This window comes from Pipistrellus hanaki (genome assembly GCF_964339955.1).
Source record: "Pipistrellus hanaki genome assembly, chromosome: 10".
Lineage (NCBI taxonomy): Eukaryota > Metazoa > Chordata > Mammalia > Chiroptera > Vespertilionidae > Pipistrellus > Pipistrellus hanaki.
The window spans coordinates 52,957,888-52,974,193 of NC_140512.1; the positions used below are offsets into that span (position 1 = coordinate 52,957,888).

The 16,306-nt window shown below is 45.2% G+C and overlaps 1 protein-coding gene across 3 annotated transcripts in view; it reads left to right on the top strand.

Annotated features, from left to right (window-relative positions):
* Window positions 1–16,306, top strand: part of PLXNA4 (plexin A4) — a 402,577-nt gene that overhangs the window by 5,129 nt on the left and 381,142 nt on the right. Inside the window, exon 2 of one of the 3 annotated variants that reach the window (XM_084897228.1) lies at window positions 4,530–4,636. The exons of 1 other annotated variant lie outside the window; for it this stretch is intronic. The gene's annotated coding sequence lies outside the window, so the exon portion shown is untranslated. The remainder of the gene's footprint in view (window positions 1–4,529; window positions 4,637–16,306) is intronic. One more of the 3 variants, XM_084897227.1, reaches the window with a different exon arrangement.

The window sequence follows — 16,306 nt, forward strand, 5'->3', positions numbered from 1 at the left end:
CAACCCAGAGGAAGTGGGATAGTTACTCTTCCTATCCTACTTCCTCCACGAGGAGGCTGAGGTGTGGGAAGGTAAGAACTTGTCCGAGATCCCTCAGCTGGTGGTGATGGAGCCAATTCCAACCTTAGGCAGACAGACCGACCCCCTCCTCATCACTGTGCTGCATGCCTCCTTAGCACGTCTGTGTGGGGCATGTGGTTACCCGTGGGGAGGTGTAGGGGAGTGTGACGGGAATTTCAGAATGCCTGGCTTTTCCTCTGGACTGCCTCTGTGACCCTAGGTGAACCTGTGTCCTCTTTAAACCTCAACTTGCCAATTCATCAAGGGGGCTGAGTCTTATACTCACAAACTCAGCCTTTCTGGCCTCAGCATTTTAGGGAAGAGCACAGGTGATCTTCTAAAGGTTAGCTCAGTGGTCGGCAAACTCATTAGTCCACAGAACCAAATATCAACTGTACAGCGATTAAAATTTGAGAGCCAAATTTTTTAAACTTAAACTTCTTCTTCTAATGCTACTTCTTCAAAATAGACTCGCCCAGGCCATGGTATTTTGTGGGAGAGCCACACTCAAGGGGCCAAAGAGCCACATGTGGCTCGTGAGCTGTGGTTTGCCGACTACTGGGTTAGGTGCTCTTTTTCCTCGCAAAGAAAAAAATCTTCTATTTCAGACCTTAATTATTTGGCTTCTCCTCTACATTAAAGTGAGTGAACGTTCTGCCAAACTTGGCATTTTATCACGGGCCCTTTGGGGCAACAGGAGCGGCTGACACTGTTGGGTGTGGAGTCCAACAGGTGTGTGTGTGAGACCTTAGGCATCCCCGAGTTGCACCTCTCCGCAAAGGATTCACAGCAGCAAATTGGATTTTGGAATGTTGTCACTCCCACACAGAACAGATCACTAGCTAAGAGGATAGCATCTCCACAGTCGATGGGCTGAATGTAGACTGGCTGAATCAATTCCTGAGGCCTCTCAGGCAAGAAGCCTCCTTAGGAAGAAGCAGCCCAGGAAGAGGTCACTGGAACTGCAGGGCAGGAAAACCAGAGCTGGTCAAAGCTTCCTGGTCTCCGCTCAGGGTCTGCTGCACATCTGGCACGCTCCCTACACTTGTCTTGTAGGAGCCCAGCTGGATTTCCCGCTTGGGACTGTGGAGTGTAGGACTGGAGGGCGAACACACCACTCCTTGGCTTTGGCCCAGAGGTCAAGAGGAGGGAAAGTACACAGAGCAGGGCTGGCTGATTGTTTCTCCCCTTGTGGAGGGCGTAGACCGGGAGGGGAGGGCATGTCAGGGCAGCAGCCAGCGGCTTGTGTAATTGAACCAGACTGCATGGAATGTCAGCTCACCTTGCAGAGATGGTTTTCACAGGGGAACATACCGGAGTCATCTAGGAATCTGAGAAAATACATACCTGCCTGGACCTCATTTTTCTCCTCTCATTGCAGACCTGCTTCCTGAAGGTGAACCTAAAGTAGAGCCGGTTTCCCAAAGCAAATTCTGTGGGAGTGACTAGATGTTACACACACACACACACACACACACACACACTGACACACACACAGTTTCCATGGCTCAATAAGTTTACCTTAAGTGTAAAGCAAAGCCAAAGGGGTTCCTTATTGCAGGACTTCTCAGAGCCTTTAAACACACTAACATGGATTGTGAAACTGCAAAAGGTAGATAGATATCTGTGCAGTGGCCCTGGGAATCCACTGAAAAATGCTGGACTAAGACAAGTACTTTCATTTGTCTGCTCTTGGTTGTGAGTAAAGGGGTGGCTTCTACAATTCAAAAATTCAGGGGGGAACAAAAACAAAGAAAAACATTTTCAGGGGAACTTGCATGTTGCACAAACAAAGAACTGGGTTCCGGTGATTACGTAGATACCAGGGTTTCAAGGAGAATTTTGGTTAATGGGCAGAAAGTCCAAGTCTGTGCTCAGCATTTGCCCATTGACCTTCCAAGGCAGCAGAGAGGTTCTCAGACAGGAGCGGGGTCCAGCAGGTGCATGTTTCCTCCGGTTCCTAGACAATTCCGGTTGGTTCCCCTGGTTAAAAAGCAGTGGTGGTGTGGGAAAAGCTAGGTGTTGGAAGCAAATAGATGTAGGTAATTCCAACTCCCACTTACCAGTTAAGGAATCTTGGGAACAAAATCACTTTATGTTTCAGGATTACCACTAATAAAATGAGGGGGTTAGTCCAGATCACAGATTTAAATTTTTTAAAATGACAATTTATATGAAATTCTAATGCACAGAACAGATGCAAGAAGGACTGTTTGGTCAAAGCTACAGGGGAGCTTGGGGCCTTGCAGCCTTGGCCTGTGGGCCCCTCTCCCGAGTCTTGGCCTGGGTTCCCTAGAAAGCAGAGCCTGAAGCAAAAACTGACGCGGTAACACTTGGTTGAGGATGGGATCCCAGAATAGCAAGAGCGAAGGAAAAAGGGAGGAAAGAAGAAAAACAAATTATGTATTCCCAGGTGAGCCACATCTTCCTGAGGAAGCACAGCCAAGGCTCAGTAGCTCAGCCTGGAGGACAGGGGAGGCTGACATATGAGGCTGGATCCTTCCTGTGCATTGCAATGACTTGGGTACCACTCACCCCATGAAGTGGGACTTCTCCTAAGTTTGGGGTTGTGATGCTATGTCAAACTAGAGCCTCTGTGATTAGGCCCATGGGCTGGGGCATCCCTTCACCGTGGGCCTGATGGTGTTACACCTGCAGGATCTATGCTTTGCCCCAAGGGAAGAAAAGCTTCATGAACTTTAGAACCGGAGGAATAGTTTGAGGCCTCCCTAGGGCCACTATGGTGGGAAGTGGGGCAGTGGCTGAAGTTTAGAATTGGGGACAGGGTGGATGTCAGGTGGGGCCAGGTAGATCCGAGTAGGTACACAAATTGGGGGTCTGGGATAGAGGGTTCCATACATAGTTCTTTTAAAATATATATATTTTATTGATTTTTTTTTTTTTTTTTTTTTTTTTTTTTTTTTTTTTTTTACAGAGACGAAGGGAGAGGGATAGAGAGTTAGAAACATCAATGAGAGAGAGACATCCATCAGTTGCCTCATGCACACCCGCTACTGGAGATGTGCCCACAACCAAGGTACATGCCTTGCCTGGAATTGAACCTGGGACCCTTCAGTCTGCAGGCTGACAATCTATCCACTGAGTCAAACCATTTAGGGCTATAGTTCTTTTATATATATTGCTTTCAGAAAGAAAGGGAGAGGGAGAGAGAAATAGAAACATTAATGATGAGAAAAAATCATTGATTAGCTGCATCCTGCACACCCCCTACTGGGGATCGAGTCTGCAGCCTGGGCATGTTCCCTGACCAGGAATTGAACTGTGACCTCCTGGTTCATAGGTTGATGCTCAACCATTGAGGCACACTGGCCGGGCCATACATGGTTTTAAGAGCAGAGTCAGATAACAAAGCAGGGATAGCTGTACCAATAAGGCATTCAGTTCTGACTGTGGCCGCACTAGCAGCCACACCAACAGTTACCCAGGTGGGACCCCGAACAGAAACCACATTTAGAATGGGTTCCAGTCAGCTTTCAAGAGGCTTTCCTCTCCTTTTAGGGCCTGTCTTCCACAGGGTGCTGTGTGAACGTCGCAGGCTCTTCTGCTGGTGATGGCTGAGGAGGAAGGTGCAAGTGACTTCTGCCTCTCTCCTTATTTTAAAGCATAAGTATTGAAATATGAAGCAGCAGGGGACATTTCTGCATAAAATATTTTCCATAAGTAATCTCCCCCTTTCCCTCCTCCTCCTCCTCCTCCTCTCCGCTTCCTCTGCCTCCTCCTCCTTTTCCTCCTTCTTTTTTACAATTCTTGTGCTCTGAAGCCTCTCTAGGGTCAAGGGGGCAAAGGACAGATGGTGGCACTGTGCCTGTGACCCCCTTCCCTGCTCTGTTGGCCATTAGCTACTGACCCCGTCTTCCTCTCCTAAATGCACTTGCCTAAATGTGAGCTGCTGATTGATGTGAGCAACTTTCTGACTCACAGACATGTGTCTGCGTTCACATGTCTGCCTGAGATTTCCGGCTCCCTGAGGGTCAGGACCAGCCCTCGCTCAAAGCAGTCTCGGGTGTAATCAGGAACATAATTCATGTTTTTAAATAATGGCAAGGAAGCTGCTGCTGGCAGTAGTGATGATGACGGTAGCATGGATATGATTTCTTTCTTTCTGTAGAGGAGAGGGACCACTTCTTACTTCTTTCATATACTCGGTGCCTAACCTAGGGCCTAGCATGCTGGAAGCAATCAATAAGTATTTGCTGAGTAAATAGTTTGAATGAGTGGAGTAGGAAAAGGTGGGGATGAACGGCCCATACAGGACAAGACTGGGGACTGGGGTCGTGTGAACCAGCTGCTGTGGTGGGTGCTTTCAGTCCAGCAGGGGCAGGGCTGGAACTGGCTGAGCCTGCCAATCACCCTAGCGTGTCCTGGGTGCTAGTGGTTGGGGGCTGGTGGAATGCTATGATCTATTCACACTGATTCACATGGAATTGATTTGTTGCTTTTCACCTAAGACTCGCTCTAGGTTTAGGTGCCAATAGATTGGGAGAGATGACCAGACTGTGTTTCCCAGAGCATTCTGAAGCCTCCTCTCTCCCAGGAAAAAGCATTCCCCCGCCAAGTAAGTCTTACAAACACCTGATGCTGGCTCCTCCTCTTGGTGATGCAAGATGCACATGAAAGGCTTAGGAGTCCCACTGTAGACAAACTGGTTCATTTGTAGCCAACCGTTTTTCAGGTTATTTGATGATGGGATCCCTTTAGGTGGGTGTATTTAAACCTGGAACAGGTGTCCCACAGAAAGCATTTTGGGAGATGCTAGCCTACAATTTGGAGCTTTCAGGTCGGAGTTTAGTTTGGAGGAGGGGAAACAGAGAACGAGTCTACTGTACTGTTAAAACGGGGACCTGAGTGGCCCAGTTTTTTTGAGGGGGTGGGCTGGCTTCCTCTTTCCCTAGACATTTGCTTTAGAGGATCTCAGAAATGGCTGTGAATTGTGATGAGACTTTAGCCTTTTAAAGGGGTCATGTTAAGGAGTGTGGTGGGAGCTTTGACAGGTTCCTGGACATGTTTCCAAAAAGTAGCACTTTTTGGTTGCACAAACTAGATCAAGGTGGATATTTGCAAAGTACGTGAGTAATGACACTCACCATCTCAATATATTTTCAGCTACACTTATGGACTAAGAGGCTTCAATATAACTGGCGAAGATAAATGTTCTGAATGAACAAAGCAGGTTGAGTAATTAAGACACAGCTCCCTAAAATGTGGATGGTTGAAACAAATTTTCTCTGGGGAAAGAAGCTTTGCTACCCTAGAGAGGCTGAAGGTTTCTAATGAGACTGCACATCCATGGTTACCCACCATTGGTTAGTGACCCGGAGAGCGACGGTAGGAATTTCCCATGGAAAGCATTTCACCAACCAGTGCTCATTTTACATAGGCAATGATGTGAATGCGTGAGAGAATTTGGATGGAGGTGGGGTGTCACCGCAGTGATGTTTGGGTTTGGGTCACCTGGGATGGTGGCCGATAACCCACATACCCAATTACAGGGCTGTGGCCATGCTTGGCCCAAGCTCCGTGCTCCTTTCCAAAGTGAATAACTGTTGCTAACACACACTTACTAACACAATTCCCCTGGCGCCCATTCATAAAGCATTGCACTGGTGATTCTATCAGCATTAAACTGTTTGGTGACTGAGTTTAGAATTATAGGAATCGTAGAAATGAATTAGCAGTAAATCAAGTCCCAGCTGAGTTCCAACCCAACTGCAGTGAGTTTTAAATTAAAAACATCTTGCTATGATGCAGCGGTTGTAAGCCAGGCACTGGAGCTCCGTCACTCTTGACTTTGGAGAAGGGCAGCAGTCACCCCTTTGAAAGGAAAACCCTGACAACAGCTTGTATTGATTCCCAGTCATGCTGGGAAATTGCCACTTCGTTTCTTCTTCGGAAACTGTTGGCTTTCATTTTTTTTAGAAAAAGGAATCCTATTTGCAGGGACACAGCAGAGCTCTGGGAACAGGGCAGGTGGGAGAGGGCTCAGGCCCAGGGGGCACTATTCATCGCTTTCTCTTTGGTTCATCTCAGGAGGAGCTGTGAAGAAGAGGCATTTGGGTCTGCGGGGGTCATGTGGCTTATTTTCCTGCTCAGACCATATTTGATTCTTCCTTCTGGGAGATCTGTACAGAAAAACAACAAAGAGAACTGCTGCAAGGAGGCTGCAGGACTGTCATGTTGCAGGAACAATGGTGGTGTAATAGGAAATCACTTATGTAAGTTACGGTGCCTGCTGAAGGGAGCTTGCTGGAAGTGTGGCCACAGCTTCTCAAGGCCTATTATTTTCCTCCTGCAAAATAATCCCGAGGTTTTCCTTTTCAGAGCAATTGAAGAAGAAGGATGTGTGGGCCAGGGATAGGGAGACCTAACTGCGAATCTAGGCAGGTATGCAGAATGTTTTTCCAGTCTGTTCCCTTTCTGGGCTAGGCCTCGATGTTTCTTTAAAGCCAAAATAAGCCCTTGCTGTCCAGACCTGAAGCTCAGGAGGCAGGATAGATGTGGCATGCATGCTAAAGGGCCAGGTGAGCCTCGGAAGGAAGATTCCATTTACACACAAGGTCAGAGAAATTCAAGAAAGAGAGGATGAAGTCTACGCTTAGGCCTCTAATCATTATGCCTCTACTGCTCTTGCTGGTGTGGCAAGAAGCTCTAAGTGATGAAAGCAGCTGGCCCAGGGTCAGAAAAGAGACTGCACATGGGGCAGCAGGGGATTGTGGGAGAGGATGGTTAGCGCATCTTTTGGGTAGGAGGGGGAGTTGGAATTCTGGTAGTAGTGGTAGGTTAAGAGGGGACTGCTAATGAAAAAAAGGGACTATTGCCGAAACCAGTTTGGTTCAGTGGATAGAGCGTTGGCCTGCGGATTGAAAGGTCCCAGGTTCGATTCCAGTCAAGGGCATGTACCTTGGTTGCGGGCACATCCCCAGTGGGGGGTGTGCAAGAGGCAGCTGGTCGATGATTCTCTCTCATTGATGTTTCTCTCTATCCCTCTCCTTTCCTCTCTGTAAAAAAATCAATAAAATATATTTTTTTTAAAAGAAAAGAAAAGGGACTATTATTTCCCTTGATACCTATTTTTCACTTTGCTCTGTACATATATAGTTACATATTATAGTTAGAGAGGTGATGTCATGTTATAAAATTTTTAATCAACTAATCAATTGATCAATCAATTAATAAACTTAGATAATACTTATTAAGTGCCTACTATGTGCTATGCACTAGGCAACTGTTTGGTTGTAGTGAGATGAAAGACCTAGTTCCTGCTATTATGGAGTACAGCTTGGTGTGGCCACAGCACACATGTGAATAGATCATTTAAACATACAGTAGTTCAAGGCCAGCTTGCAGTAGTTCAAAGCAGAGGTAGGAGGTGGGGCTAGATGCAAACGCAAGAAGTAGCTGGGCAAGGACCAGAATAAGTGTCTAGTGAAGGGCTTTATGTGGCAAGTGTCAAGGATTTCCAAATAAGAGAATCAACAAGATGAGATTTGCATCACAGAAAAAGCACTATGGGGCCTACATGGAGAAAGAGTCAGAGTGAAGCCATTACAGTAATACAGGAAACATGAGAGAAAGCTGATTAAAGGCTATGGCAAAGGAGAGAAAGGGACTGATTTGAGAGGAACCTTGAGTTAGAGTTGATAGATGGTAAATAGGGCAGTGAAGGTGGTAGGGGTAAGGGGAACTGCCCAAGCTGGACACCTGGTGGAAGGTGACACCATTCACTTAGAGATTTCTAGACCAAGACTTAGTTGAGGTGGAGTGGTGGGAGAATATGGTCTTTCCTGGACATTGAATTGAGGTGCATATGGGATTTTCAGGGGGAGAAGACCAGGAGGCCAGCGGGTATTTGGCTCTTGTGTTCCTAGCAGCTTCATCTCAATGCTACTATGCTATTTACTTCTGATCCCATTTGTAGTCTTGGAAGCTCATTTTGGGATCTGGCAGAAGCTTAGTGAAGTAGTGAGAAGACCCACATATAGATTTTTACATTTTTCATGTGGCTCATATTGTGAATTAAACATACTGTCTCAAACATTTTGCTTGAGATTGTTCTGAAAATATCCAGGCATTCACCTTGCCTTAGGACATCCTCACTATTTTCCAGTGGAAGGTTAACTTGTGCACAGATGATTATGGAGCAATAAAGGCAGATTTAGAACTCAGCCATGGAGAATGCCCAGGCCTTTGTTCTGGGTATTAGCTTGTTCCCTTGCTTGGCGTGTGCACTCCATTTTCAATAAGCACACACTCAGAGTAGCATGGTCTGTGGAAAAGAGCTCCAACTTTTCAATATGAGATGAATGAAATTTTAACCTTGTCCTTTAGATATCATGTCTTGATTGTCTGGGTATAGGAACCAGCCTGTATAATCAAGGCCTCTATGTAGGATCTCACCAGTAGATAAGCTCCTCTTGGTCTGAAGAACATTGGAGAAACACTTGTATTATTTGAATGCCATTAGGTGAGGGTGCCTCTCCAGGTCCTTGGTTCCACTCTCCGTTGTCCTACATCTGCTTCACACATTTATGGTGAAGGCATTTGCATTAAAATATCAGCAGTCTAGTACCTAGTAGGCACTCAAAACAGTGCCTAATCAATCTTCCTAATATGTGGGAACAAATAGGTGGGTTAATCTATTAGTGTCAGGTGCTTTTCATTCTATAGGGAAGCTTTGTAACTTATTAGCCCCTATTAATGGCGGGAGACGTAGAAGTGTCTGATAGCAAAACTTGTAGGCTCTCTGAGCTCTTTTAGTGTGTTCATGGTGTGGAATCTCCAGCAAACAGGCCAATTAGTTTGAGCAGAGTATGGGGACAGGAATGCCCAACCCCTTCAAGTTTACCCAGACCCTGTCAACCCCAGGCTGTGTCGGAGGTGTGGGTCCTTAGACAGTGCAAGGTGTCTGAGGGGCCAGGGGCACAGTTTAGACCAGTCCTCTAGGATGAGGGAACTCTGGGAATTCAGCCCCAAAGAGTGTCTTTAGCTGAAAAATTGCAGTGCAATTTCAAGGGAAACAATGGACCTACTCTGTTCTCTGGATTGCTTCTGGGTATCTCAGAGCTGCTAATAAAAGTGGTCTATGCTGTGTGGGCTCTCTTGTGGAGAGAGACCAGGGGCAGGGAAGGTATTTTTGAGCTCGAACCTTTGAAGAGCCCCACAGAGATGACAGGGTTTCTGTTCTTCCCTCCTCATGCCTCTCTACCCAGCCCTTGTTCATTTTATCAACTGCATTCAGTGCCCAATATTTATGCAGCTACTCTTTTGGTCTCAGGGAACTCAGCAATTTCCCCCAGTTTATCTGGTAGCAACTTGTTTCCTTAGTAGGGGACAAAGGGCAGGGCTGGGGTCCTAAGAGAGGAAGTAACGTAATCGCAATAAACTGTGGTCAGAACTAAAAATAGAGTAGTCCACACTGCCCTGGTTGGTGTTTGGGCATCACGGCTCTCTCCGCTAGGGGTAGAGAGCTGAATCCTCTCAAAAGCTGCCTCTGAGTCTGGCACAAAGGTAGGGACTCCCCGTTCCCTCTGCTTTTCTGCCACCTTGCCCTGTTATGTGTCCTTGTAGAGGCTTCCCACGGACCAGCAGGTTATCATATGTCCTCAAAGGAGATTCTGGTTTTATGCTCAGATGAGATGATCCAAGGAAGGAGCAAATGCTAGAGGTGCTGACCATGTGCCCGGTGTCAGACTGGACAGAAAATCTTGGCTGTTGATGGCCCCTGAGCTGGCTGGTAGGAGAGAGCAAGTTTTGCTAAACCGGGCCTGATTTCATGAAGAAGGTACTACAGCTCATTCGATTCTCCTTCATTCTTTCTTCCAGGACCAGATTCTAGCAAGACCAAATGCTTCGTGACAAATACTTGAAAGTACATGAACTACATATGTTTAAAAGGCTGTATTTATATTTATGGCTGTCATTATTGAGTGAAATGGTATTTTCTTGGCATCTGGGATTGGAGATGTAACAGTTCTCTAGCTCTCATTTGGTTAGAAATATTCTCATCCACACAGGTTAGAACAGTCCCTGTTTGGAGTGTTCAGAGAGCTCCAGTAAAGAGTTTGAGGAATAGCACCTGGCCAACTAGAGAAGAGTAACTTCTGAAAGTGTCAGCTCACATTTCCACAGCACACATTGTTTGAAAAGAATGGCATTTTTATTCCACAATTTATATTTCCAACTTTTAAAAGTCTTTAGGCCTGAATTATTATTATTTTTAAATTTTATTTATTTATTTATTTATTTATTTATTTATTTATTTATTTATTTATTTTACCAGCTAACAAATTTTGCAAGTAGCCTTGTCCACATTCCAGATGTTAGCCAGGCCTGGGTATTTTTGTGTCAGGACAATAGAATAGAGATTCTCACAAAGTCAGGCTGCCAAGAATTTATTTGTAACCTACATCTTATTGACTTACATTTTTAGCATTTACATCTCATATTCGACTGGCAAGCTTCTTGAAAGCAGGCAACTGTCTTATACACAGTTGGAGTTCCCTTAGGATCCAATATTAGGATTGCTTGATATTCTTTTCTCTCTTCCCACTTTAAACTTGGTTTTCTAAGATTAAGAAGAGGGGTGTTGAATGGTCTGACAGTAGAAGGCATCACACACCCAGAATCACCTGAAAACCCACAGGAAGAGGGAAGCAGCCTTATCACAAAGTCTGTATGCAGGGATGGATGTGCGCAGGAGATTAGTCTTCTCTTTAGTCATCATTGCTTAGCAATGGGTTGTGACTAGAGCATCTACTGAGTCTCACTCATTCCTGACCACAGACTTACCATGTTGTCTGTGAGGACAATCAAATTTGCAGATAACAAATCAACAGTAGGAACAGCTGTTACTTCCTTTCCAAAATGAAAAAGCTATTAAACTTGGCTAACTTCCTGTTGTCTTGGGCCAGCAGGTTCTAAGGTTTCACAAAGGTGAAAAAAATAAAAATGATAACATCAAAGTGAAATTGAAGGACATAAAGAGATTTTTATTTAGAGACACAAACTGTTGCCTGCTTTATGCACCCCATTTCCCCCAACTCCTATCTGACTTGAAGAGAATCTTATATTTCAGGTTTTTATCAACTCTCCTTCCACTTCTTCTCCCTGAGTCATGCATCTGGGCTGTGCAGGCTAGGGGTTGTCTGCAGAGATGGGACAGCCCAGTTTTGGTAGCTCATGATGGAGACCACTTTCTCTTTTAATTACTTTCCACATTGATTGACAGCTCATTGCTACTCATGCATATCTGACATTGGGACAGACGTGTGCAAACTCCTCCCACCCTCAATTGGTGTATAGTTTACACAAAATTTTGCCATCTGGTACTTTATCCATTAATATTATTTGAAACTTATGTTTCTCACATCAAATTCAATTTTGGGGTCCAGGTTGGACACAGTTCCAGCCTGCTCAGATAGTTTTGAACTATGTGTCATTATCATCAATAGGAAAAGCCTTACAATAATACTACATGACTTCTCTCATATTATCTTACTTGACTTGTTCATAAATTCTAGGATTTGTCATCTGCAAATCTGATAAACGTGACTCTCAGTCTTCATTCAGATTACTGGTCAAAATGTGAAGCTGCATAGCACCAAGGACAGAACCCTTTGGCATGGCATTTTCTGGAGAGCTTCCCTTGTAGGTTTGACAAATAACCATTGATTAAGCTTCTCTGGGCCCAGAGCAATGGAGCATTGAGTCCCCAGTATAGACTTTGGAGGCAGACAGACCTGGCATTGCAACCTGGACATTCCCAATGATAAGATCGGTTGGGGGCCCAGTTTCCAATGATTACAGGTAGATGAGAGTTTCCTCCTCCACAATCTTCCAAACACAGCAAATGTCATATTTGATTCCACATACCTACCAATCTTTCTTAGGGAGCAGTCACACAACCTGTTTTTGAAGCTCAGGGCAGACCCAGGTGGTTCCTATCCCTACTAGTGCCAGAAAAAGGCTTTGCAGATTTGTTGAGATAGCAAGTCCCCTCAACCCTAAGGGTGTACACGTGGGACAACAGCAGGCAGAGCCCCGGGCCAGCCTTCTCTGGCACCAGGGAATAGTACAAATATTATCATTTTCTGTGTATGCTGGGAAGTGAGAAAGTTTGGGAAGCACTGCCTTAGTGACTGTCTTAGTTTAGATGGGTGGCTTAAACAACAAACATTTATTTCTCATAGCTCTGGAGACTAGAAGTTTAAGATAAGGGTGTCAGCATAGTTGGGTTATTGTTGAAGGCTCTTTTCCTAGTCTACATATGACCATATTCTCATTGTATCCTCACATGGGAGAGAAAAGGGGGGCAATAAGGGGGAGAGAAAGAGACATATAGATGATAGGTAGGTAGGTAGGTAGGTAGGTAGATAGATAGACAAAGTCTCTCTTTCATCTTATAAGGACATTAATCCCACTCAGGAGGGCTCCACCCTCATGATCTACTTACCTTCCAAAGGCCACACCTAATACTATCATATTGGGGGTTAGAATTTCAACATATGCATTTTTGGGGGAGGATACAAACATTTATTCTATAACAGTGATTGAAAAAGTTTTTACTTCTTTTAGAAAAAGATTTACATGAAGCAGATACAACAATATTTTGGTTGCAGGTTTCAGCTCACCTTCTAGTGGAATCAGAGGACAAAATCTTTTGAAATATGAAATTCAGACTTAATGGGAGCCCTAGGCCCAGAACGGAGCCACAGGGGGCTCTGGACTTGTCAGATTCTTGTGCCCATAGGGCAGAGGTGCCTGGACAGTATTTCTAACCAGCCATCTGTCTTTGACATAGCTTAATGTCCCATTGAAAAACCATTTCTAATATCTCTTACGCTCTTTAACCTGTTAACCGAGCGGGACGTATAAATACGTCAAACATAAACAATATCGGGAATGGGTAGGACGTATGAATATGTCTTGGAAATGTATGTTGCGCCCTGAGAGGGACGGTATATATTTTTTGTAATCTTTATAATTGTTTGTAAAATTTATAATTTTTTAATTCAATGTTTCCATTTTTTTGTTGGTATTCTTTTCTATTTATTTGTGATTTTGTATTTTCCTTTGTGCTTTATATATAAATAAATGAAAAAAATATATATTTAATTTATTTTAATTAAGTATAAATAAATAAAATAATAATATAAAATTACGTCCACTGGGCGTGACGTACTGTCACGTCCTAGTGAAAGGGTATGAGCCCGTTGTACAATACATTCTGTAATTAAAAATGGGAACTCCCCGGTTAACGGGTTAATAAAACCAAGGAGAGATAGTGTAGTTGAAATACTTAGGGTGAACTCTGATGTAAGTCTTTTAAAAGCTAACTCACCAACCCTGGAGTGTGCATTTTTCATGACAGCACTTCAGATGTTTACTAATCATTCTTGTGTGTAGATTAAAACTAACTTACATACATTATGCCATACTATTGAAGCACAAGTATTTTAAAGTCAATTATGGACATCATCAAACCCTGGCTCCTTAGCTGTGTGACATTGGGACTATTACCTGTCTTCTCTGGTGTTCATGCTCCTTATTATGAAAAAGGTAAAATAATACATGACAGGACACTTATGACAATTAAATGACAATACACACAGCTTGGCACATAATAAATGCTCATTAAGTGTAGGCGTTGTCTTGTTGGACATTATTGCCACTCTTCAGATACCTAAAGCATGTGAGTTATGCTTCCTGCCACTCTGTGTTGGATTAAAGCACTTCAGTTTTCTTGCTTTACAAATAGTCACATCTGTTTGTCACATGGGGCTTCAGCGGGCCTACCTCCTGGAGGTTCTACAACAAGTGGAAAGAGAAGGAGGGCAGGTGGCTGGTCTCCTGGATCAATCTTGATCCTCCCTCTAAGTAAGACTTCTTTAAAAAAAAAAAAAATTAAGATTGGATGTAGAGATGCCTTCATTTTTGGAAGATCCAGAATTTGCCTGGAGTTTAGATTTAACAAACATGTTTATAGATCCAATCTGTACTCAGTTCAACCATTCACTTTGCCAGGGCACACATGTAAACATACATTATTTTCATAGGACCTCCATTGATATCTTAGATAATGTGTTTTTCTTGCCAGGCGGTGGCGATGGTTGCCGGTTTTCTCAGGTCTACCACCCAGGACTCTAGATTTGGTTTACGGGGAAATAAGTAGCAGACTCTTGGCTTTCATGCAAGGCAGTGACTACCCATTAGTGAGTAATTATTGCCTGGAGCCCACATGATAATTATGTCAGGCATTGCAGGAGGGGGGCATCTGCTAATGTTTGCCTGTGGCAAAGTCATAAAGCTAGAGTGGTCCATCCATGGTCAGAGGGGTGGGTTCACTGCACATGGCATTGACAAACCTGGGTGCTCACCTGCATCCAACAGGGATATCATAAAAACAGCCATATCAGCTGTCCTCAGTTCCAGGCCCTGGTTTCCTGGGGAGATCGCCTTAAACTAGATAGGCAGGGCCTGTGTGGTTTTCAGTGTGTGTCCAACGATCCAATCAGAATCCTTTGCGCTGAGACACCCTGGTGGTCAGAGCATGCCCAACTCCTCCAGTCACGATGCTGATGGGCACTAGGGGACTTTTCTAGCACCTCTCAAAACACACAGGGAGGTCCCTGACCATCAGCTCTGTGTGTTTCAGATTGGGTCTGGGGACCGTTTTCTCTGACCCCTCCTGCATTTCATTTTGTGGACCTGTCAGGCAGCTCTGCCTCGAGCTGATGGCTGTCACCCTTTGGCTTTTCTGATGGGTCCGGGCAGGTCTGGGGGAACATGAAGATCTTTCAGTGATGTTATGAGCCTCCTGGGGCAAAACACCATTAGTATTAATGTGGAAAATAGCTCAAGGGCGGCGGAGAGTGCCTCCCCATGTCCCCACACTTCCTTTAATCTGTCTCCTCAGTCATTCCAGGAAACGGGCTGACCCCAGGGCCAGCGGTCACAGGCCTCATCTGGGCTGGCAGAAACAGACCTCAGGTTGCAGACTCTGCTTCCATATCATCGGGCTGTGAATGTGAGGGCCAGAGATAGGTATTCAGAGCAGCAGGTTTTCTGCTCATACAATACACTCAGAGGATTGGTTTCTCCAGGAAGAATTAAGAATTAAGAAGAACGTCATTTTCATGGCACGGTGCCCCATAGCACCCCAGAAACCCAATCCACAAATTCCATCCAGGGCTAACAAACCAATCTCCTGACTTCTGGTAGGACCATCCTAAAAGGGTTTGTTGTGGGCAGTGCTGGGCCCAAGGCAAGATTTCTTCCTTTTTAGTCTCTTTCGCCTCAACACATCTTCCACTTCAGCTAGTACCCCTTAGCAGGTGTTGGAGAAGGGGCTCAGGCACCTGCCTAATTGATTTTGTACTGAAGGGTGTTACTCCTGATATTAATCTCCAAGGAAATGGAAACCCAGGTTTCTTTGGTTCAGAGTTTTCGGGCTTAGAGGGGTGTGTCTCCAGATAGAGGAAATGTCCATGCTGACCTGAGCTCCAGCGGGTAGGGGACGCAGGGATAGGTGAAGAGTGGGGGAATTTGCAATTGGGGGATCACTGCTTTAGCTGGAAACCTCATACCAGCTCACTTTCTGGAGCCTGCTGCTATGAAGTGTGCTGCAGGAAACGGGCTGATGAGGAGCAGGGCCTGCCCTGTGCCCAGCCCCAGGCTGTCTGGAGAGCTCCAGCCCCTTGGCCTCCCAGTGCCTGTCTCCTGCAGCAGAGGTATTTCCAGCTACTCCGTGGACCAAGATTTCTGAAGGGGAGGAAGACTAACAAAGAGCCTCCAGCAAATAACCCCATCGTGGCTTCTTGTTTAGAGCAAGGTTTGCTGAGAACTCAGTCAACCTTCCTTGCTTGTTGTAAATAAAGGTCTAGGAGTCAGACCTCCAGCACGGAGGTTCTGGGTACCTTTGCCAGCCTTGATCTGGATGTGATCTCTGAACCGCTCTTCCAGCCCCAATTAAGGTCCTTCCTGCAAGTCACATTAACTCTCACTAGGAGCTTTCCTGTCCAGGGGCGGGAGGCGGGGCAAGCACTTAGCCTCAGTACGCTGTCAGCTCTGGCTGCATCTCAGTTGCATGTGGGGCATTGATTTTCCATGTCCCTCCTTAGAACCTGCTAATAGGATTCTTTCCCTCTCCTTCCCTCCACCCCCTTCAACCTGGCCCGACTCCTGGTCAGACCTTGATTACATGTCTCATTGATTCCATTCAGCTATTTAT